Source organism: Triturus cristatus, chromosome 8 (genome assembly GCF_964204655.1).
Source record: "Triturus cristatus chromosome 8, aTriCri1.1, whole genome shotgun sequence".
In the NCBI taxonomy this organism is placed as follows: domain Eukaryota; kingdom Metazoa; phylum Chordata; class Amphibia; order Caudata; family Salamandridae; genus Triturus; species Triturus cristatus.
This window is the reverse complement of record NC_140591.1, coordinates 92,255,561-92,278,932: the sequence shown is the minus strand read 5'-3', so window position 1 is coordinate 92,278,932 and position 23,372 is coordinate 92,255,561. Positions and strand designations below refer to the sequence as shown.

The 23,372-nt window shown below is 54.7% G+C and overlaps 3 non-coding genes and 2 pseudogenes across 3 annotated transcripts; all 5 read left to right on the top strand.

Annotated features, from left to right (window-relative positions):
* Positions 1–209: 209 nt before the first annotated feature.
* Positions 210–328, top strand: LOC146801416 (5S ribosomal RNA). The gene has a single exon (XR_014968141.1). It is a non-coding gene; the product is annotated as a 5S ribosomal RNA (ribosomal RNA).
* A 956-nt stretch (positions 329–1,284) lies between these two features.
* Positions 1,285–1,393, top strand: LOC146801415 (5S ribosomal RNA; annotated as a pseudogene).
* Positions 1,394–4,273: 2,880 nt separating this feature from the next.
* LOC146801414 (5S ribosomal RNA) lies at positions 4,274–4,392 on the top strand. The gene has a single exon (XR_014968140.1). It is a non-coding gene; the product is annotated as a 5S ribosomal RNA (ribosomal RNA).
* An 8,201-nt stretch (positions 4,393–12,593) lies between these two features.
* Positions 12,594–12,712, top strand: LOC146801413 (5S ribosomal RNA). Its single transcript, XR_014968138.1, has one exon. It is a non-coding gene; the product is annotated as a 5S ribosomal RNA (ribosomal RNA).
* A 970-nt stretch (positions 12,713–13,682) lies between these two features.
* On the top strand, positions 13,683–13,791 carry LOC146801412 (5S ribosomal RNA; annotated as a pseudogene).
* The last annotated feature ends 9,581 nt before the right edge of the window (positions 13,792–23,372 follow it).

Here is a 23,372-nt window from a genome sequence, read left to right as displayed (position 1 = left end):
GGCGTACATAAGGTAGGAGATGTTGGCGGCAGAAGTGTGAAATAAGCAAGTGCACGGCTGGTGAAAGCCAGGGCTGTGCTTGGCTATCTGTAGCAAGCTTGCCAAGGGAGGGCAGTTGTTGAAGGGAAGTGTGCAAGTGTGCGCAGCGCAGAAGGTTCCAGAGTGGCGGGTGGTGTCAGCACAAGAGGCCTGAACAGGCAGCCTCCCATGCCTACGGCCATACCACCCTGAATGCGCCCGATCTCGTCCGATCTCGGAAGCTAAGCAGGGTCGGGCCTGGTTAGTACTTGGATGGGAGACCGCCTGGGAATACCAGGTGCTGTAGGCATTTTGCCACTCGCTGCTGCGCGTCCCCTGCACAATCACACCTAATCTTCCTGGCTCATAGCATTTTCTAACAAATATACATATATTCTGCTCTCCTCCTCTCCCTCCTCCTCTTTGTTTTTTTTTTTTATTTATTTATAAAGAAACCGGCAACGAGTTTACAATATGCGTGGCCCTTAACTTTAAACTCGAAAACTGAAAGAAAATGAAGAAAAACTTTGCCCTAAGACAGGACAGAGGACCCCTAGCTAAGGCTGGGGAGCTGCTGCAAGCTGCCGCTGCTGATGGGCTGCGCCGGCCCCGGTTCCGGGGGCCCCCCTCCCTCGGCTGGGCTGTCCGAGGCAGCCCGGGAGCAGGGGCCCGCTGAGGCGGAGAGCCAGGCCCGTGACATTAAGGGCCATGGACCCAGGCAGTACTCGGACCCTCGCCTCACTCTCTTTTCTATACGGACAGAGGGGGCGGGGCACGGACATTATTTGCATATGAGGGGCCAGTTCTTGGTGTTTTTTCTTTTTTTACAAAAAGACAGGAGACTTGCGGCAGCCAGAGATTGAGGGTAAAGAAGTTGCCTCCCCAGAGTTCGGGTGAGCATCAGCTGCTGAGCGGGAGTCCCTGCAGCCCCCGGCACATAGAGAAGTGTCCCGAGCAGAGTGCCTTGGAGGCCAGGGCGAAGCAAGTGCCTGGAGGCCAGTGCGAAGCAAGGCTAGGCGGCGCTTGTTAAAAAGGTCCGGCTGCTGGTCTGCTGCTAATGCCGGCCCCTAAAGAAGGGTGGTCGCAGCCAGCCTGTGCGAAAGTGTAAAGTAAGCAAGTGCAAGAGAGGGCTGTGCTTGGCAGTGTGCAGGAAGTTTGATATGGAGGGCAGGTGTTAAAGGGAAATGTGCAAAGGTACTCGAGGGACGCCTGGTGATGACAAGCGGGCTGCCGCAGCACAAGAGGCCTGAACAGGCACGCTCTCGTGCCTACGGCCATACCACCCTGAATGCGCCCGATCTCGGAAGCTAAGCAGGGTCGGGCCTGGTTAGTACTTGGATGGGAGACCGCCTGGGAATACCAGGTGCTGTAGGCATTTTGCCTCTCTGACCAATGGCACTTCCGTTTTTTTGGGGGCGGGATCTATTCTACTCTTTTATTTTTTGTTTCTTAAAAAAAAAAAAAAACGCCATCAGGTTCGCAACACTCAGGGCCCATAACTTTCCGCTCGGATATTGAACATTCGGCTGCGCTTTACACTGGGTCCAGAAAGAAAAAAAGCTGTGCCATAAGACAGAACACGGGACCGACTCCAACACCCCCTCCCCCCCCCCCCCCCCCACCCCCACCCCAACCCCGCAAGATGTGGTTTTCTTCTCTCGGCGGCGCAGAGCTGCTGCACGGGCCAGCATCGGTTCCAGGTCCCCATCTATTGGCTTTCCCCAGCAGCCCGAAAGCAGGGGGGGTGAGCCGGAGAGCCAGGCAGCGAGGGCCGCCGAGTACAACCGAGAGGGGTGCGGGGCGCACACACACGCACACACATACGCACTCACTTACACCCATGCATTCACAAGCAGACACTCGCACACACCCCGTACACAACACTCACTCACAAATACACATACATTCATACATGCGCACACGAACAAACGAACCAAACGGCGTCAAGAAAAAAGCAACACTTACCTGCTGCAGGCCTCCGGGAGCTGCCAAGAGGGTTGCCACTGCTACCTTGGTCAGCCAATGAGGGGAGGCAGCAGTCGCTCACTCGTTACAGAGCAGGATGGGGACAGAGTCGGTGACAGACACTCGGCCGTTGGCGCTTCGGGGTTTAAAAATGAAGCGTCCAGCTACGAGGCTTTCACTGAAGCTCTCCCTCAACAGGAGGGGAGGGCCTCAAGGACCTTTTGCTGAGCCGAGGAGGTCAGGCCCACCAGAGCTGTGACATCCTCAGCCCAGCAAACCTCAGCTTAGGCAGCCGGGAGCCTGCGCATTTAGCGCATCTCCAACTCCTGGCCTGAACATAAAGAGTGTCTGTCAAGCTGACCTTTCTTCAGCCTGACATACACTCCTTATGTCCAAAAGGGCGGGGGCGTGGCCTCACCGCCTTTAAGGACGGGCGGCTGCTGAAGTCAGGCCGTTGGCAACGAGGACCACGCAACCATAGAGCACTCAGACCCTCATCTCAGTCTCTCTTCTCTATACACACGGTGGCAGGCCCTGGACATGGACGTGATTTGCATACGAGGGCTCGGTCTCTGATAAAAAAAAAGAAAAGAAAACTTGCAGCCAGAGCTCCCTGGGAAAAAAAATTGCCATGCCAATGCTTCTGCGGGTGAGCATGAGTTGAAGAGTTGTAGTCCGGCAGCCCCTGCCACATGGCGGAGCGGCCCGATAGAGTGCCTTAGAGCCCAGTGCAAAGCAAGGCCAGGCTCTTGGTGAAAACACCAGGCTGCTGGTTTGCTAGCTCCCCAGCTGGCACCTATAGGGAGGTCGGAGCCTGCGTGTCATTTATTTATTTATTTATAGTTTTATAGAGCGCGAACCAGACCCGTGAGGGTATCAGAGCGCTTTACAGGATTGAGGGGGAGGAAAACAACGCATAAGGATGGGAGGGATCAGATTGGGAGAGATAGGGATACAATATACAGGAGGAGCACGCAGTCTAAGGTCCAAGCTACATGTGGGAGAAAATTGAAGCATGCAGATAAAAAAACCATACAAGAAGGTTTCCATATCCACGAGGTGCACCCCGTCTGAGGTCGAAGCTACATGTGGGATAACAAATTAGAGCGGGTAGTTACATGTACAAGAAGGCGCGCAGTCTCAGCTCTTGGGGGGGATGCCCAGGAGTCCAGAAAAATGTGTCATCCGTGGAGGCCGTGGATAATGCCGAGGTGGAGGGTGGAACAAGTCTATGAGGTGATTGTAAAGTATTCCTTAGATGAGCTATTTTCCTGTTAAAGAAAGTTTTGGTCTCCTTCTTAAAGTGTGCCAGTGACGGAAGTCTTCTGATGGAGGGTGGGAGAGAGTGCCAGATTCTTGGAGCGGCCCCAGAGAAGGCTCGATTGCAGGTTTTTTTCTTCCCGAAGCGTGCTTTTTGGCAGATCGGGAGTTTCTGGCCTGTCCGGATATCACGAGTTTTTGTGCAAGATATGTAGGTGAATTCGCGTACAGAGCTTTGTGAGTTATGCAAGCCACTTCAAATTGTATTCTGGCCTTCTGGGGAAGCCAGTTCAGAGCTTTGAGGTGGGGAGAGATGTGGTCAAATTGTTTTCAACCCGTTACGAGTCTGGCGGCGGTGTTGAGGCAGGCTTTCAACGGGGCCAGAGAGTTCTTGGGTAGCCCTGCAAGAGTAGAGCATCCATATTCAAGTCTGGAAATGACTAGGGCCTGGGTTGCCATTTTAAGGCCGGACACATCGAGGAAGGGTTTTAGGTTTCTTAGGTAGCTCGGGTGGAATCTAGCCGTTTTGGCCATCGCGTTTATACGGCCATGCATATGCAAGCTGCCGTCAAGGGTTATTCCCAGGGATTTCGCCGACTCAATAATGGTAGGAGGGCAGTTGAGTGCAGTGATGGTCTTGATCCATTCCTGGATGTCTGGGTTTGGTTTGGGTGGGGGGGGGGGGTCAGAAGGAATTCCGTTTTGTTTGCGTTGAGTTTAAGCTGGTTGCTGGTGAGCCAGTGGACTGGCCGCTTCAGTGCCTCGTTTAGGGAGAAAATGTCCTCGGGGAAAGAGATTTTTATGTAGACCTGTGTACGGTGGGCGTACATAAGGTAGGAGATGTTGGCGGCAGAAGTGTGAAATAAGCAAGCGCACGGCTGGTGAAAGCCAGGGCTGTGCTTGGCTATCTGTAGCAAGCTTGCCAAGGGAGGGCAGTTGTTGAAGGGAAGTGTGCAAGTGTGCGCAGCGCAGAAGGTTCCAGAGTGGCGGGTGGTGTGAGCACAAGAGGCCTGAACAGGCAGCCTCCCATGCCTACGGCCATACCACCCTGAATGCGCCCGATCTCGTCCGATCTCGGAAGCTAAGCAGGGTCGGGCCTGGTTAGTACTTGGATGGGAGACCGCCTGGGAATACCAGGTGCTGTAGGCATTTTGCCACTCGCTGCTGCGCGTCCCCTGCACAATCACACCTAATCTTCCTGGCTCATAGCATTTTCTAACAAATATACATATATTCTGCTCTCCTCCTCTCCCTCCTCCTCTTTGTTTTTTTTTTTTATTTATTTATAAAGAAACCGGCAACGAGTTTACAATATGCGTGGCCCTTAACTTTAAACTCGAAAACTGAAAGAAAATGAAGAAAAACTTTGCCCTAAGACAGGACAGAGGACCCCTAGCTAAGGCTGGGGAGCTGCTGCAAGCTGCCGCTGCTGATGGGCTGCGCCGGCCCCGGTTCCGGGGGCCCCCCTCCCTCGGCTGGGCTGTCCGAGGCAGCCCGGGAGCAGGGGCCCGCTGAGGCGGAGAGCCAGGCCCGTGACATTAAGGGCCATGGACCCAGGCAGTACTCGGACCCTCGCCTCACTCTCTTTTCTATACGGACAGAGGGGGCGGGGCACGGACATTATTTGCATATGAGGGGCCAGTTCTTGGTGTTTTTTCTTTTTTTACAAAAAGACAGGAGACTTGCGGCAGCCAGAGATTGAGGGTAAAGAAGTTGCCTCCCCAGAGTTCGGGTGAGCATCAGCTGCTGAGCGGGAGTCCCTGCAGCCCCCGGCACATAGAGAAGTGTCCCGAGCAGAGTGCCTTGGAGGCCAGGGCGAAGCAAGTGCCTGGAGGCCAGTGCGAAGCAAGGCTAGGCGGCGCTTGTTAAAAAGGTCCGGCTGCTGGTCTGCTGCTAATGCCGGCCCCTAAAGAAGGGTGGTCGCAGCCAGCCTGTGCGAAAGTGTAAAGTAAGCAAGTGCAAGAGAGGGCTGTGCTTGGCAGTGTGCAGGAAGTTTGATATGGAGGGCAGGTGTTAAAGGGAAATGTGCAAAGGTACTCGAGGGACGCCTGGTGATGACACGCGGGCTGCCGCAGCACAAGAGGCCTGAACAGGCACGCTCTCGTGCCTACGGCCATACCACCCTGAATGCGCCCGATCTCGTCCGATCTCGGAAGCTAAGCAGGGTCGGGCCTGGTTAGTACTTGGATGGTGTAATGATGGGCCCTAGGCCCACATGCTAGGTGAAGGAGGACACAGGACACATAGTTGGGGATAGTGGGAATGGCCTCGAGCACGTGCGCTCGGCCCCTTTTATTGACAGCGTCACCTGACACAGTGACGTCTGTGGTGGGTGGGTGTACAGTGTAATACAGCAGGTCGGAGCACTAGAACGTGTCCATGCTTGGACACTACATCCCTCCCAATTTTTAATAACAAAACCCAACGTCAACGTTCAACCTGGGGGAGAAAGAAAGATATACACAGTTGTAATACAGTGACCAAACTTCTGCAGAATCGCTCACGCTTCAGCTGCTTGGAGTCGCAGAAGATGTTCTTCCTGTCGCGGACGATGCTCTTCCTGTCGCAGACGATCACCAGTTCACTGTGGCACCAGTCATGGGTGCTCGATGGACCTAGTCTGTTTGACGGCTCTGCCTCGAAGTTGTTCTCACAGTCTTTCCTTAGCCTTTACTTTCTTGGCGACAAACGCAGTTGAGGTCTTGTGGTTTGCCGCTAGATGTTGCCGTTCGTCTTTTCGTCCAGTCCTTTTCTTTATCTGTGGCGTGTGTTTCTGTTTTGCAAAACGGATTGGTTGCAAGACACCCCTCTCACCAGGATGCCTCTCTCGCAGGTGTTCCCCTGCCACGGGATATCCCTGAGGCCCTCCGACTCGTCCTGAGCTGGGTGTACTGTGTCGTGTTACTCGCACGCCGATCCGTGTGGGTGCAGAGGAGACGACAAGTCTCACCTCGGGTTCTGCAGTCGTGCCTGGAGGGTAGCTGTTGGCTCCTGTCTTCGCACACAATGTCTTCATCCTCCTGGGACCTTTGCTGGAGGGCGGCTGATGACCATCTCTCGTCGCGGGGACGCTCTCTCACTGGCATCCCTGAGGCCTCTGCCCCTGGGTCACCACGGCTGGCGTTGTCCAGTGTCCGTGTGACCCCAAAGGTGGGTGTTTCGAATAGTCCGGCCTGCTCACCCCTGCAGATCCCAGGTGCGCTGAAAGCATCATCAAACAGATGGTCTTTTCTCCGTGCCACGGGTGTTCTTCAGGACTTGCGCACTGTGTTCTGACGCTTGTCACCTTCCTTGTCTTTGAGGTGTGAGTAGTCTTGCCACACTCTTCTCCTTGTCCTCTATTTCTTTCTCCGTGAGGCTGTCATGTCACTCTGACTTCTTCTCCTTCTTACAGTGGCAACCGTGCCACTCAGATCTTTCTTTCTTGTCGTGGCAAACGTGCCACTGCGATTTCTTCTTTCTTCGTAGTGGCGGACGTGCCACTCTGGTCTCTTCATCTCTTCGCTTCACGACCTACTCTGGACCGTTCCTGTTCTCTTATCTGGCCAGGCTTCTCCATGCAGCGCGCGCACTCTGCACGTGTTCCCCCTGGTCTTGTCCTCGTCCGAGAACACTCTCTTCATCTTCCTCAGCATTCCGAGTTAGGGTCGTGACCTTCTCTTCATCTTCACCTTGTCACCAGTTACGTCGGTTGAAGTTCGTGGGGCCATGCTCATGGTCCGCTTCGGTCTTCTCCCTTTCACCAGTTGCTTTGGTTCTTCTTGAGCTTCTTTGGACCACTTGACGGTCCGCGCTGCCGATCACTGGCAGGATATCTTCGGTCTTGCGTCAGACCTCTTTGTGCGACTCCTGGCGAGTCGGCTTCTTTGGTGCGACCATGTGGCAGGTCGGCTGAGCCGTTGTGGTGCGACCGTTCGGCTGGTCGGCTTGACCTTTGTGGGGCGACCGTTTGGCAGGTCGGCTTGGCCTTTGTGGTGCGACCATTTGGCTGGTCGGCTTGACCTTTGTGGGGCGACCGTTTGGCAGGTCGGCTGGGCCTTTGTGGTGCGACCATTTTCTGCTGGTCGGCTTGACCTTTGTGGTGCGACCGTTTGGCAGGTCGGCTGGGCCTTTGTGGTGCGACCATTTTTGGCTGGTCGGCTTCACGAGGTGTGTCACGTCGTGTGACTACCTGTGTCCGCTGCCTTGTCAGGCGCTGGTGCGTGCTACTCTTCGTACCGTCGTGGTACCTCTTCAGTGTAGCGTTGCTCCTAGTATCAGGATCACTTGATGTGGTGGCTTCTTGGCGCCACTGGGTGTTGCTCTGCATCCATGGCCGCCAGTGTCGGATACTTGCTGCGCCCATCCTCTTCAGTGGGTTCCTCTCCTGTAGGCGCTGCAGTGTACCTTCCGCGTCCGGCGTACATCTGCACTGAGTCCGTTTGTTCTCTCTCGAGGGTTCGCTCCCCTTGATGCGGCGACAGCGCAGTCCTCGCTGGGGTGGATGTGGCTCGACACCATTTCTTCTTACTTCCTCCTTATTGCTGCGGGATGGCGCTGCATCCCTGTGGCACACTGTCTCTTCACCCTTGCAGTTCTGTGCTTCCGTCGCGTTCCTGCGCTTCTGGCACATTCCTGTGCGCCTCCGTCGCGTTCCCGTGCGCTCACCTTCGCGCCTCCGTCAGACCTTGCGGTACTTGCCTTGCTGCCTCTTCTCCCTTGCGCTGCGAGCCGTCGGTCTCCTGTAGCTGCTGGACTTCTTTGGCTTGCTGTAGGCTTGTTGATTTTCCCCTTTTCCTGCAGTACCATCAGTGGCCGCTAGATGGCAGTGTTGCTTTAACCTACTTTGCTGGTAGACGTTCTTTCCCGTGTTGTTTTTTTTTCAGGTTTTTGGCAGAGTGCAGACGGGCCAGAGTGCAGACGGGCCAGAGCCACAGCAGGACAGTGGAGGGCAGGACACGGGCAGCAGGTGAGTCTTTTATTTTCTTTTTGTATTCGTTTGAAGGCAGGAGGGGGCACAGGCATTGACAGTGGGCTGCTCAGAGGGCAGTGATGCATCACTCGCAAGCTGGGGCAGTTCATACCTCGCGTGGATGGCGGCTGGGGCTTGGTGTGCACTACATGTGCTTTGTTTGATGCCGGAGGGTGTGGGCTCTGTAGTTCACTCCCGAGCGGCGCTGCTGGGGGTCCTACGAGGTGGGGGCATTCTTCTGGATGGCCGGCGGCAGCCATTCTTTACTTTGGAGATTGCCCTCCCTGCCCGCGGCAGCTTCCTGCAGTCTTCGCGCGGCAGGGAGGGGGAGGGTTTGCCAGCATGTCCGTCCCTATGCGGGGTAGGCACCCGCTGGTTTAATTTGTACGGCGCTCCTCCTTGACCGCGCTGGCCGCCTGCAGACGCATACCGCTACGGGTGGGCTCCGCGATGCACCCAGTTTCTCCCGCCCCCGCTTCCACAGGCCTCCTTACTTCCCGGGCCTCGGGCGGGGGTGCTGGCACTGAGCGGCCCTGTCTTCAGGCTGCCGCTGCGGGTGGGCTCCGCTTTCGTTCAGTTCATTCCGCCCGCAGGCGTACTCGGTCTTGGGCTGTGCCGGCGCTGTTCTCCTCCTCGCTCCCCCGCTATCAGCTTCCCTGACTACACGCTGAGCGGGGGAGGGTTGGCGCTGCTGCCGGAGCCTGCCCGCTCCTTTCCGGCAAAGTCAGTGGCTCCTCACGGGACGGGGGAGTGGATAGCTCGTCCCTTTCGCCGCAGGCTCACCTTCGGCCCGGCGGGGCTTCCCTTCAACGCGGGTGGGCACCGCGTGGGCCACACCTCTTGCGGGGGTCGCCGCCGATGCGGGTGGGCTCCGTTCGGCGTGCCTTTCCGTCGGGGACACCTCCGGGCACAGCGGTCGGGTCGGGGTGGGCACCCGGCCTCCGCCTGCAGACTTGCGGCGTCGCGGCCGGTGCGGGTGGGCTCCGCACGGTCGGCACTTCCTTCTGGGCGCTTCTAGGCACAGCGGCAGGTCGGGGTGGGCACCCGACTGCCACGCTTCCTCCCTGGGGCACAGCGTCGCCTACCAGTCTTCGTGGCGGTGCGGGGTGGGCACCCGGTCACCGCAGGGCCTGCTGCGGGCTCCGCTCGCCTGGCTGGCTTCACGGCGCGTGGCGCCGTCACCCGGGGGTGTGCTCACCGGGCAGTCCTCCTTCCCCCTCAACCATCAAAGGTGCGCCGATCGGGGGCTGCACACGCGGGGTAACGTACCCGCCTCGTCGCCAATGTAATGATGGGCCCTAGGCCCACATGCTAGGTGAAGGAGGACACAGGACACATAGTTGGGGATAGTGGGAATGGCCTCGAGCACGTGCGCTCGGCCCCTTTTATTGACAGCGTCACCTGACACAGTGACGTCTGTGGTGGGTGGGTGTACAGTGTAATACAGCAGGTCGGAGCACTAGAACGTGTCCATGCTTGGACACTACAGATGGGAGACCGCCTGGGAATACCAGGTGCTGTAGGCATTTTGCCTCTCTGACCAATGGCACTTCCGTTTTTTGGGGGGCGGGATCTATTCTACTCTTTTATTTTTTGTTTCTTAAAAAAAAAAAAAAACGCCATCAGGTTCGCAACACTCAGGGCCCATAACTTTCCGCTCGGATATTGAACATTCGGCTGCGCTTTACACTGGGTCCAGAAAGAAAAAAAGCTGTGCCATAAGACAGAACACGGGACCGACTCCAACACCCCCCCCCCCCCCCCCCCACCCCCACCCCAACCCCGCAAGATGTGGTTTTCTTCTCTCGGCGGCGCAGAGCTGCTGCACGGGCCAGCATCGGTTCCAGGTCCCCATCTATTGGCTTTCCCCAGCAGCCCGAAAGCAGGGGGGGTGAGCCGGAGAGCCAGGCAGCGAGGGCCGCCGAGTACAACCGAGAGGGGTGCGGGGCGCACACACACGCACACACATACGCACTCACTTACACCCATGCATTCACAAGCAGACACTCGCACACACCCCGTACACAACACTCACTCACAAATACACATACATTCATACATGCGCACACGAACAAACGAACCAAACGGCGTCAAGAAAAAAGCAACACTTACCTGCTGCAGGCCTCCGGGAGCTGCCAAGAGGGTTGCCACTGCTACCTTGGTCAGCCAATGAGGGGAGGCAGCAGTCGCTCACTCGTTACAGAGCAGGATGGGGACAGAGTCGGTGACAGACACTCGGCCGTTGGCGCTTCGGGGTTTAAAAATGAAGCGTCCAGCTACGAGGCTTTCACTGAAGCTCTCCCTCAACAGGAGGGGAGGGCCTCAAGGACCTTTTGCTGAGCCGAGGAGGTCAGGCCCACCAGAGCTGTGACATCCTCAGCCCAGCAAACCTCAGCTTAGGCAGCCGGGAGCCTGCGCATTTAGCGCATCTCCAACTCCTGGCCTGAACATAAAGAGTGTCTGTCAAGCTGACCTTTCTTCAGCCTGACATACACTCCTTATGTCCAAAAGGGCGGGGGCGTGGCCTCACCGCCTTTAAGGACGGGCGGCTGCTGAAGTCAGGCCGTTGGCAACGAGGACCACGCAACCATAGAGCACTCAGACCCTCATCTCAGTCTCTCTTCTCTATACACACGGTGGCAGGCCCTGGACATGGACGTGATTTGCATACGAGGGCTCGGTCTCTGATAAAAAAAAGAAAAGAAAACTTGCAGCCAGAGCTCCCTGGGAAAAAAAATTGCCATGCCAATGCTTCTGCGGGTGAGCATGAGTTGAAGAGTTGTAGTCCGGCAGCCCCTGCCACATGGCGGAGCGGCCCGATAGAGTGCCTTAGAGCCCAGTGCAAAGCAAGGCCAGGCTCTTGGTGAAAACACCAGGCTGCTGGTTTGCTAGCTCCCCAGCTGGCACCTATAGGGAGGTCGGAGCCTGCGTGTCATTTATTTATTTATTTATAGTTTTATAGAGCGCGAACCAGACCCGTGAGGGTATCAGAGCGCTTTACAGGATTGAGGGGGAGGAAAACAACGCATAAGGATGGGAGGGATCAGATTGGGAGAGATAGGGATACAATATACAGGAGGAGCACGCAGTCTGAGGTCCAAGCTACATGTGGGAGAAAATTGAAGCATGCAGATAAAAAAACCATACAAGAAGGTTTCCATATCCACGAGGTGCACCCCGTCTGAGGTCGAAGCTACATGTGGGATAACAAATTAGAGCGGGTAGTTACATGTACAAGAAGGCGCGCAGTCTCAGCTCTTGGGGGGGATGCCCAGGAGTCCAGAAAAATGTGTCATCCGTGGAGGCCGTGGATAATGCCGAGTTGGAGGGTGGAACAAGCCTATGAGGTGATTGTAAAGTATTCATTAGATGAGCTATTTTCCCATTAAAGAAAGTTTTGGTCTCCTTCTTAAAGTGTGCCAGTGACGGAAGTCTTCTGATGGAGGGTGGGAGAGAGTTCCAGATTCTTGGAGCGGCCCCAGAGAAGGCTCGATTGTAGGTTTTTTTCTTCCCGAAGCGTGCTTTTTGGCATATCGGGAGTTTCTGGCCTGTCCGGATATCACGAGTTTTTGTGCAAGAAATGTAGGTGAATTCGCGTACAGAGCTTTGTGAGTTATGCAAGCCGCTTTAAATTGTATTCTGGCCTTCAGGGGAAGCCAGTTCAGAGCTTTGAGGCAGGGGGAGAAATGTGGTCAAATGTTGTTTCAACCCGTTGCGAGTCTGGCGGCGGTGTTGAGGCAGGCTTTCAATGGGGCCAGACAGTTCTTGGGTAGCCCTGCAAGAGTAGAGCATCCATATTCAAGTTTAGAAATGACTAGGGCCTGGGTTGCCATTTCAAGGCCGGACACATCGAGGAAGGGTTTTAGGTTTCTTGGGTAGCTCAGGTGGAATCTAGCCGTTCTGGCCAGCGCGTTTATATGGCCATGCATATGCAAGCTGCCGTCAAGGGTTATTCCCAGGGATTTCGCCGACTCAATAATGGTAGGAGGGCAGTTTAGTGCAGTGATGGTCTTGATCCATTCCTGGAAGTCTGGATTTGGTTTGGGTGGGGAGATCAGAGGGAATTCCGTTTTGTTTGCGTGGAGTTTAAGCTGGTTGCTGGTGAGCCAGTGGACTGCCAGCTTCAGTGCCTCGTTTAGGGAGAAAATGTCCTCAGGGAAAGAGATTTTTATGTAGACCTGTGAACGGTGGGCGTACATAAGGTAGGAGATGTTGGCGGCAGAAGTGTGAAATAAGCAAGTGCACGGCTGGTGAAAGCCAGGGCTGTGCTTGGCTATCTGTAGCAAGCTTGCCAAGGGAGGGCAGTTGTTGAAGGGAAGTGTGCAAGTGTGCGCAGCGCAGAAGGTTCCAGAGTGGCGGGTGGTGTCAGCACAAGAGGCCTGAACAGGCAGCCTCCCATGCCTACGGCCATACCACCCTGAATGCGCCCGATCTCGTCCGATCTCGGAAGCTAAGCAGGGTCGGGCCTGGTTAGTACTTGGATGGGAGACCGCCTGGGAATACCAGGTGCTGTAGGCATTTTGCCACTCGCTGCTGCGCGTCCCCTGCACAATCACACCTAATCTTCCTGGCTCATAGCATTTTCTAACAAATATACATATATTCTGCTCTCCTCTCCCTCCTCCTCTGTTTTTTTTATTTCTTTATTTATTTATTTATAAAGAAGCCGGCAACGAGTTTACAATATGCGTGGCCCTTAACTTTAAACTCGAAAACTGAAAGAAAATGAAGAAAAACTTTGCCCTAAGACAGGACAGAGGACCCCTAGCTAAGGCTGGGGAGCTGCTGCAAGCTGCCGCTGCTGATGGGCTGCGCCGGCCCCGGTTCCGGGCCCCCTCTCCCTCGGCTGGGCTGTCCGAGGCAGCCCGGGAGCAGGGGGCCGCTGAGGCGGAGAGCCAGGCCGGTGACATTAAGGGCCATGGACCCAGGCAGTTCTCGGACCCTCGCCTCACTCTCTTTTCTATACGGACAGAGGGGGCGGGGCGGGGCACGGACATTATTTGCATATGAGGGGCCAGTTCTTGAGGTTTCTTTTTTTTTTTTTTTACAAAAAGACAGGAGACTTGCAGCAGCCAGAGATTGGGGGTAAAGAAGTTGCCTCCCCAGATATCGGGTGAGCATCAGCTGCTGAGCGAGAGTCCCTGCAGCCCCCCGGCACATAGAGAAGTGTCCCGAGCAGAGTGCCTTGGAGGCCGGGGCGAAGCAAGTGCCTGGAGGCCAGTGCGAAGCAAGGCTAGGCGGCGCTTGTTAAAAAGGTCAGGCTGCTGGTCTGCTGCTAATGCCGGCCCCTAAAGAAGGGTGGTCGCAGCCAGCCTGTGCGAAAGTGTAAAGTAAGCAAGTGCAAGAGAGGGCTGTGCTTGGCACTGTGCAGGAAGTTTTGATATGGAGGGCAGGTGTTAAAGGGAAATGTGCAAAGGTACTTGAGGGTCGCCTGGTGATGACAAGCGGGCTGCCGCAGCACAAGAGGCCTGAACAGGCACGCTCACGTGCCTACGGCCATACCACCCTGAATGCGTCCGATCTCGGAAGCTAAGCAGGGTCGGGCCTGGTTAGTACTTGGATGGGAGACCGCCTGGGAATACCAGGTGCTGTAGGCATTTTGCCTCTCTGACCAATGGCACTTCCGTTTTTTTTGGGGGGGGGGGGGGGGGGGGGGGCGGGATCTATTCTACTCTTTTATTTTTTGTTTCTTAAAAAAAAAACGCCATCAGGTTCGCAACACTATGGGCCCATAACTTTCCGCTCGGATATTGAACATTCGGCTGCGCTTTACACTGGGTCCAGAAAGAAAAAAAGCTGTGCCCTAAGACAGAACACGGGACCGACTCCAACACTCCCCTCCCTCGGTCTCTGATAAAAAAGAAGAAAAGAAAACCTGCACCCAGAGCTCCGTGGAAAAAGCACAAGTTACTACTTGTGTAACGATTTATCTGTAAGAGACATTAGTTAGTGATAGATTCCTTACCTTAGAATATCCCCAGGCGTCAGTTTTGCTAGCAGTACCCCTGCCCATGAGTAGGTGGCGTTGTGCGGCTCCGCGACCGTCGCTGGCATCGTAAGCGCCGAAATGACGTCACGGAAACTACTTAGGCGCCACCCGTGCGCGCTGACGTCAGTTCTGTACAGGAACGCAGAGCCATGCAAGAAACTGACCACTGGTGCCAAGAAACTAGGACCCTGAAAGGGATGACCTTAACCCTAGAAATTAGTTCGCAGAACGGGATGGATGGGTGGGGCGGTAAGGAATCTATCACTAACTAATGTCTCTTACAGATATATCGTTACACAAGTAGTAACTTGTGCATCTGAAAGAGACACGTTAGTGATAGATTCCTTACCTTAGAATAGATACCCCAGCAATACCAACCCCGGTGGTGGGTCTGCAAAAAGATTACACCAGAAAGTCACGGAGAACAGATTGGCCAAAGAAGCCGTCTCTCTGGACCCGACTGTCAAGGCAGTAATGCTTGGTAAACGTGTGCAGCGAAGCCCACATAGCTGCCTGACAAATGTCCTGCAAGGAGACGCCGCGTCCCAAGGCAGTAGTGTCTGCCGTCACTCTGGTAGAATGGGCACGCAGCCCCACAGGAGGCTCCTTCTTAGCCAACGAGTAACAGGCCTTGATGCAGAAAACGACCCACCGAGAGATGGTCGGCTTGTGCACAGCCCGAGCTCTTTTGGCGCCCACGTAGCCAACAAAGAGCTGGTCATCCACTCGGAACTGTCGTGTGCGCTGCAGGTAGAACGAGTTCGCACGTTTTGGGACCAGACGGTGGAGCCTCTCTTCCTCTTTCGAAGGATGCAGAGGCGGAAAGAAGGTGGGCAAAGTGATGGTCTACCTGATGTGGAAGGGCGTGACAACCTTTGGCAAAAAAGAAGGATGGGTCCTTAAAACCACCTTGTCTGGATGAACAGAAAGGATTTTGGAAGAAAGAGCCTGGAGCTCACTCACTCTTCTGGCAGAGGTGATAGGTACCAGGAAAGCCGTCTTGAGAGTGAGAAGACGCAAAGGACAGGTATGAAGGGGCTCGAAGGGAGCGCACATCAGATATGTCAAGAAAAGTTTAAGTCCCATTGAGGCATTATAAACGGCACGGGAGGAAACATGTGCGTAATGCCTTTTAGGAAACAGTTAACAACCGGGGACTTAAAAAGAGAAGGCTGATCTGGAAGCCGTAAAAAGGTGGAGATGGCCGAAAGATAACCTTTGATAGTACCCAGAGCAGAGCCCTGCTGGGCCAAAGAAAGAAGGAACAGAAGGACTTTGGAAAGAGGGGCAGAAAGGGGATCCACAGCCTTAGCTGTGCACCATGCCACAAACTTGTTCCACCTGCAGGCATATACCGTTTTAGTGGAGGGACGCCTGGCTGCCAGAATGACATCAGAGACTTCGGGAGGAAGATCAAAAACTGTAAACTGTCACCGCTCAATCTCCACGCATGGAGGTGGAGGCTGGACAGGTTCGGGTGGAGGACCATCCCCTGCTGCCGCATCAGAAGATCCTCCCGAAGAGGCCGTCGGATCGGGGGATCAATCGCCAGTATCTCCGTGCCCAATCCGGAGCCACAAGGATGACTTGGGCCCGGTCGCGCCAAATCTTCTTTAGCACTCTGGGCAGAAGTGGTATAGGCGGAAAGGCGTACAACAGACTGCAACTCCACTCGCGACAAAAAGCATCGCCTAGCGAGTGCCGCCTTGGAAATTCCAAAGTGCAGAACTGATGACATTGCACGTTCTCTTCGTGGCAAATAGATCTAACCACTGCTCTCCCCACCATAGCTCTCCCCACTGCTGAAAGAGACCTTGCACCACGTCCGAGTTCAGACACCATTCGTGATCCATCAAGCACCGGCGGCTGAGTTTGTCCGCCCTGGCGTTCAGAGAACCTGCCAGCTGTTGAACCACCAAGGTGATGCCTTCTTGTTCCAGCCATGTCCAGAGGCGCAGAGCCTCCTGACATAGGGTCCAGGACCCCACCCCGCCCTGTTTATTGCAATACCACATGGCGGTGGTGTTGTCAAGTGAACACCTGCACCACACTTCCCCGGACAGAGGGAAGGAATGCCTTCAGTGCAAGACGGATCGCCCAAAGCTCCAAAAGGTTGATATGGAGTCGAGACTCCGCCGGAGACCAGAGGCCTCTGATCTCTGCCTCACCCATGTGGCCACCCCATCCCAGGAGGGATGCATCATCCCACTGAGTGCTCCGGTTGGGGAAGGGAGAGGGATCTGCCATTGACCCAATCGCGATTTGTGAGCCACCACTGCAATTGTCGTGCAGTGCCCTCCGAGATCTGGACATGATCGGACAGGTTGCCCTGATGCTGCGCCCACTGGAACTTCAGGTCCCACTGCAGAGCCCGCATATGCCATCTGGCATGTGGCACCAGCAGGATACAGGAGGTCATCAGGCTCAGAAGCCGGAGGGTCATCCTGACAAACCTGGGATAAAGGCTGAAAAATCCCTACTTCCGGCCCAGGAACGCACTCGATGGCGCCCTTGACCAAGAGGGCTGTAACTTCCTGCTGGAGAGTTGCCAAGTGGTCTCCTGACATGCGGTGGTACCGAGGTGGCATGGCTGGAGGGGTGGACTGAAAGGGAAGGGAGTAACCCTTGCGGATAATCTGCAACACCCACTTGTCCGATGTGATAGCATGCCAGTGGGGGAGGTGATGGCGAATCCTGCCACCCACCGGCATGTGGTGCTCCACAAAGCTCGGATTAGGAAGGTTTGGAGGTAGAAGCAGCGGGGCGGAGGTGGACTGACCACCACGCTGATTCCCAGACCCGCCCCATCCGCACTGAGGCTGGTTCTGCACAGGCTTGCTGAAGGAACGTGCCTGGGCACCTCTGCTGTGGCCACGAAAGGAACGAAAACCAGGAGAGGCTGGGCTTTTTGCGGAAAGACCCAAGGACTTGGCCGTGGTCCGCAAGTCCTTAAAACGCTCCAGTGCACTGTCGGCCTTATCGCCAAACAGGCGAGTGCCATCAAAGGACATGTCCATGAGTGAGCATTGGACATCTGGCGAGAACCCGGTAGATCTCAACCAGGCGCGGCGACAAAGCGCCACAGTCGTAGAAATCGCTCTACCCAGTGAGTCCGCGGTGTCCAAACCACACCGAATGGCGAACTTAGCCGCATCCTTACTCTCGGCAACAGCTTGGGACAGCAAAGCTTGGGTCTCTTCAGGACACTGAGGCAACAACTGTGCAACTGTATCCCACACTGCGTGGGAATAGTGGCCCCATAGGCAGGCGGTGTTCACCGACCGCAGCCCCAAGCTGGCCGGAGAGAACAACCGCTTACCGAGCTGCTCTAAATTCTTAGAGTCCTTATCCGGCGGAGCCGTGGGAAAGGCACTCTGTGAAGTCGAGGCTTGGATGACCAGGCTCTCAGGCGTAGGATGAGTGGTCAGAAAAGCAGGGTCACCAGTTGCCGGGCGGTGATGCCTGGCGACATTCTTATCCACAGGGGCCCCTGTGGCTGGCCGCGACCAAGTGCCCAACAAGACGTCAGTGAGGGCGTCGTTAAACGGGAGCAGGGGCCCTGACGAAGTGGACGCCATCTGGAGCACTTGAGTGAGGAGATTAGTTTTGAGGGCCACCGTAGGGAGATCAAGGTTGAGGACCTCAGCTGCCCGACAAGCACCATCGTGTAGGACGCGCCCTCCTACATAGTAGGCGGGGAGAGGCAAACCCCGGGTCAGAGGACACGTCGAGGTCGCCGGCATCCTCCAAGTCATCGACCCAGTCCTGCTCGGAGTCACACTGGCGGGCAAGAGGGTCCTCGGACCACTCCTAGTCATCCTCTATCTCCGCCACATGGGGAACAGACCGGCAGAGCAGGAGCCGGAGAAGGAACAAACGGCGTCGGGAACGGTGCCGGCCGTGGCCGAGCTGGCGCTGTGTCCCAATGCGGATCCCAGGTAGGAACAAAATTGTCCTGGAACCTGGTCAAGGGTGGAACAAATGGCACCGACTGTGGCGCCGGAGCAGAGGGTGGCGCTGGGGCCGGAGCCAGCAGCGCTGGACCTTGTGGTGCCGGGGCCGGAGCCAACGGCGCAGGATCCTGTGGCACCGAAGCTGGATCCGCCGGCGGCCCAACAGGATGCGGACACGGGACCGCTGGCCCGAAGGTGCGCTGGCTGGAGCCCGAGGCCTAAAGAGGCGGTCCATGGTAGCAAGAAATTCTTGCACCTGTTTGGGATTCGCTGATGGACCCGGGTAAGGTGGGTAGGCCGCGGGATTCCCGGGGTCCGAAGGAGCCGCAGGGGCAGAACCCCTGTCCCCCTCGTCCGCATCTGGGGACCGAAGGGGGGACGTCGGAGAGCGAACACGCTTCTTCGACTTCTTTTTGTGTTGTCTCTTACCCGAATACAAGGGTGAAGACTTGGAGCCCGAGGAGCGACGACTGTGGCCCTGCGCAAGCGTTCCCTGGAACGGCCCCTGGAACGGGAACGGCGCTGGGACGAGTGCTGGACCTCCAACAGCTTCCGGCGCCGCTCCCTCAAGGCCTTCGGGGCCATGGCCCGACATTCCCAACAGGACCGGGAGTCGTGGTCGGTCTCCAGGCAGTAGAGGCAGACATTGTGGGGGTCTGCCACCGACATATTGCGACGGCAGGCCCCACAAGACTTAAATCCAGGCATCCCTACGTGCACCAAGGAAACCAAAATTGTACAGCAGACAAAAGTCTCAAAAAGGGTAGTCAAAAAGTGACTAAGGTACATGCTCTAACCGGATGTGCGCTTTCTGGCGCGGAAAAAGAAAGAACTGAAGTCAGCGCGCATGGGTGGCACCTAAGTACTCTCCGTGACGTCATCTCGGCGCTTACGACGCCAGCTACGGTCGAGGAGCCGCACGATGCCACCTACTGACGCGCAGGGGTACTGCTAGCAAAACATTCCGGATCCAGTCTTAAGCCTGGGGATATTCTAAGGTAAGGAATCTATCACAAACGTGTCTCTTTCAGAGAACTTGCCTCCCCAATGCTTCTGCGGGTGAGCATGAGTTGAAGAGTGGTAGTCCGGAAGCCCCTGCCACATGGCGGAGTGGCCTGATAGAGTGGCCCCATAGGCAGGCGGTGTTCACTGACCGCAGCCCCAAGCTGGCCGGAGAGAACAACCGCTTACCGAACTGCTCTAAATCCTTAGAGTCCTTCTCCGGCGGAGCCGTGGGAAAGGCACTCTGTGACGTCGAGGCTTGGATGACCAGGCTCTCAGGCGTAGGATGAGTGGTCAGAAAAGCAGGGTCACCAGGTGCCGGGCGGTGATGCCTGGCGACATTCTTATCCACAGGGGCCCCTGTGGCTGGCCGCGACCAAGTGCCCAACAAGACGTCAGCGAGGGTGTCGTTAAACGGGAGCAGGGGCCCTGACGAAGTGGACGCCATCTGGAGCACTTGAGTGAGGAGATTAGTTTTGAGGGCCACCGTAGGGAGATCAAGGTTGAGGACCTCAGCTGCCCGACAAGCACCATCGTGTAGGACGCGCCCTCCTACATAGTAGTCGGGGGAGAGGCAAACCCCGGGTCAGAGGACACGTCGAGGTCGCCGGCATCCTCCAAGTCATCGACCCAGTCCTGCTCGGAGTCACACTGGCGGGCAAGAGGGTCCTCGGACCACTCCTAGTCATCCTCTACCTCCGCCACATGGGGAACAGACAGGCAGAGCAGGAGCCGGAGAAGGAACAAACGGCGTCGGGAACGGTGCCGGCCGTGGCCGAGCTGGCGCTGTGTCCCAATGCGGATCCCAGGTAGGAACAAAATTGTCCTGGAACCTGGTCAAGGGCGGAACAAATGGCACAGACTGTGGCGCCGGAGCAGAGGGTGGCGCTGGGGCCGGAGCCGGCAGCGCTGGACCTTGTGGTGCCGGGGCCGGAGCCAACGGCGCAGGATCCTGTGGCACCGAAGCTGGATCCGCCGGCGGCCCAACAGGATGCGGACACGGGACCGCTGGCCCGAAGGCGCGCTGGCTGGAGCCCGAGGCCTAAAGAGGCGGTCCATGGTAGCAAGAAATTCTTGCACCTGTTCGGGATTCGCTGATGGACCCGGGTAAGGTGGGTAGGCCGCGGGATTCCCGGGGTCCGAAGGAGCCGCAGGGGCCAACAAAAGCAAAGTAAATGCAAAATTTTCACTTGTTCCCTCGTTGATACTGCTACTCAGTAAGCACCTACCTTGTACAGTCAATCCCTAATCGTTTTTCTCCCTGGGTTCGGTGGTCCTCGTCCTAGGACGCAAATTGTACCTGGAAGCCCCAGGCACTGTGTGATTACTGAACCGTGGCTCCTGACTAGCTTGTATTTGTGGTGTGACAGCTTTGTTCAGAACATCTTCATTCTCCTTGTCTGTTTGTGTCCAGAGTAACTGTGCATCACTAAACAGAACAAATCTGGGCACTGGCTCACATTCAAAGTCTCTTATTCCCTCGTTGACCCACTGGTCAGAATGCAGCGGCAAAAGTATTCTTTTGCAGTGGGTTGCATGAACTCAGTTCTTTCGACCAGCAACCTTTACAGCTGTCTGTATCGCCAACAGAACCTACTCGGGGCCTTTCCATCTGGGTTCCAAACTTTTCTTTCTCTAAAAGTTTCGTACGAGTGTATAGTCACCAGGCTGCATATTGTGGCCAGGTTCCTCTGGTTTAGGAGGTAGGGAATCTCGCACCTGTTGGTGGATAGAACACAAACTTTCTGTTAATTGTCCAAGAAAATCAAGCAATACAGGATATTCAATGTCGGAGTACTTTTCAGGACGTGGGACTTCCCAGACATTTCCCGGGCCTCCAAACACAATCTTGTAGGGTGATACGCCAGTTCTAGAATGTGCTGTAGTCCTAGTTGACAAAAGAGCCAAAGGAAGGGCATCTGGCCCTCTTAACCCGGTCGTTTCCTGAATTTTTGCCAATTATAGTTTGAGTGTACCATTGTACTTCTCAACCAAACCCGCTGACTGCGGGTGATTGGTAGCATGACATTTCTGCTTACTGTGCAAACCTGCACATATTAGCCTAATCACTTTCCCATTAAAATGAGATCTGTTATCACTCCAGATAATTCAGGGCATTCCAAATCAAGGAAAATACTCTTCAAGGAGTACTTTCACAGTTGTGGTGGCTGTATTATCTTTAGTGGGGTAAGCCTCAACCCATTTACTGAAAGTGCATATAACCACTAGGACATAATTGAGATAATTACAATGTTCCAGCTCAATAAAGTCCATTTAGAGGACTTTGAATGGGAATGTAGGTGGCACAAAGTTACCAGATGATGTAGGGGTACCTTTCCCTGGATTGTGCCTCATGCAAATCATACAACTTTTCACTAAATGTGCAGCCGTTCTGGAAATATTATCATTGCCCTAAACCTGGGCCAATAGTTTAGAAAATGCCTTTTGAACTAATATGAGCTGGACCATGAGCCATAGTAACCACAGAGAGCACATATGCATCAGGTAACATCCATTTCTGTTTTCCAGACTTGTCAATCCAACACCCTTCTTCATTTAATTGTGCTGTACTCTCCTGCCATACAGCTAATTCTTCCATTGTTGCCTCACTTTGCATCTGTTTCACACTCTCAACCGTATTTTCAAACATGGCTTTCTCAGGAACCCATCTAGCTGGACCTGCAACAAACACTCTCTTCATCTTGCTTCGAGCAGTTTCCTTGGCTGTCTGATCCACAAACGCATTTCCTCTGCCCACATCATCAGTCACTTTCCTATGGGTGTTACACTTCACAATCACCATTTTCTTAGGGAGTGTTAATGCAGATAACAACTTCAGTATAATATGTCCATGTTGTATCTTGGTGCCATGGGAAGTAAGAAACCCTCTCTCTGCCCACAATTACCCAAAATTATTTGCCACCCAAAATGCATACTGGCAGTCTGTGTAGCTGTTAACAACCAAACCCTTGCTCAATTCACAAGCTCGTATAGGATCAACGAGTTCTGCTGCCTGGGCGGACTGATAAGGAACTCGGGATGTCTCCACCAACACATACAAAGCAGCAATACCATAAGCTGCAGTAGTTGTGCCATCTGGTAATTTAAAACAAGAGCCATTGACATATAGTTCTCCTTGGGGATCAGATAAGGGAACATCAGTCAAGTCTACCCGTCCTTTCGTCTCTTCCTCCGTTCGAAAAATACAGTCATGCTTGTCGACTGCATAGCTTTCGGAAGGGAGGAGTAGTAATGTGGCTGGATTCAGAGTGGCACATCTTTTAATCGTAATATGCTTAGCAAACCATGTCAATTGATAACCAGTAAGACGTCCACTGGTGAGGTGCTGTGTTCTTGTTTTATTCAAAAGTGTATCCTCAGCATGGGGTACCATAACTGTGCGGTCAGTATCTAGTACAAATCCAGCTGGTTGTCTGAATGAAGTTGCCACATCCGCGACCGCACGCAGACAGCTCGAGAGGGCCCTTGCGACAGGGTCAAGCAGAGCGGAAAAATAAGTGCAAGGACTCTGCCTATCCCCAAATCTTTGAGTCAAGACAGAAGGGGCACAACCAGCCATCTCGTGGACGTAGAGCACAAAAGGTTTCGTATAATTAGGTGTGCCTAGCACTGGAGTAAAGAAAAGTGCAGTTTTTAATTGTTCAAGAGAATGCTGAGAAACAGGCGGCCAAGGCAAAGGCTTATGCGCTTCTTTCATTCTTAATGCAAGTGGAGGTTTGATTAATAGGGAGTAATTAGGAATCCACTGTCGACAGTAGCAAGCAATGCCTATAAAAGCGCGCACATCTTTTTGAGTTTGCGGAAGGGGCATTTTAGTGATGGTACTGATGGTTCTGGCATTACCCTTCTACCCTCCTTCGACAGTAGGTGACCTAAATAGGTGTTGACAATACAATACTGAAACTTTGAAAGGGATACCTTATGTCCATGAAGTGCCAGATGTAACAATAATTCCACTGTCCTATCCATGCAACCTTTTTCCGTGTCAGAAGCAATTAACAAATCATCTACATATTGCACCAATACGCTACCTGGAGAAAGTGAGAGTGAATCCAATTGACCTTTCAATGCTCGGCTGTAAACACTAGGACTTTCAGTATGGCCTTGAGGAGCGCAACAGAAGCAGAAACGTTTGCCAGCTAGTGTAAATCCGAACAAATACCTGCTATCTGGGTGTATAGGAATGCTAAAGAATGCATTTTTCAAATCAATA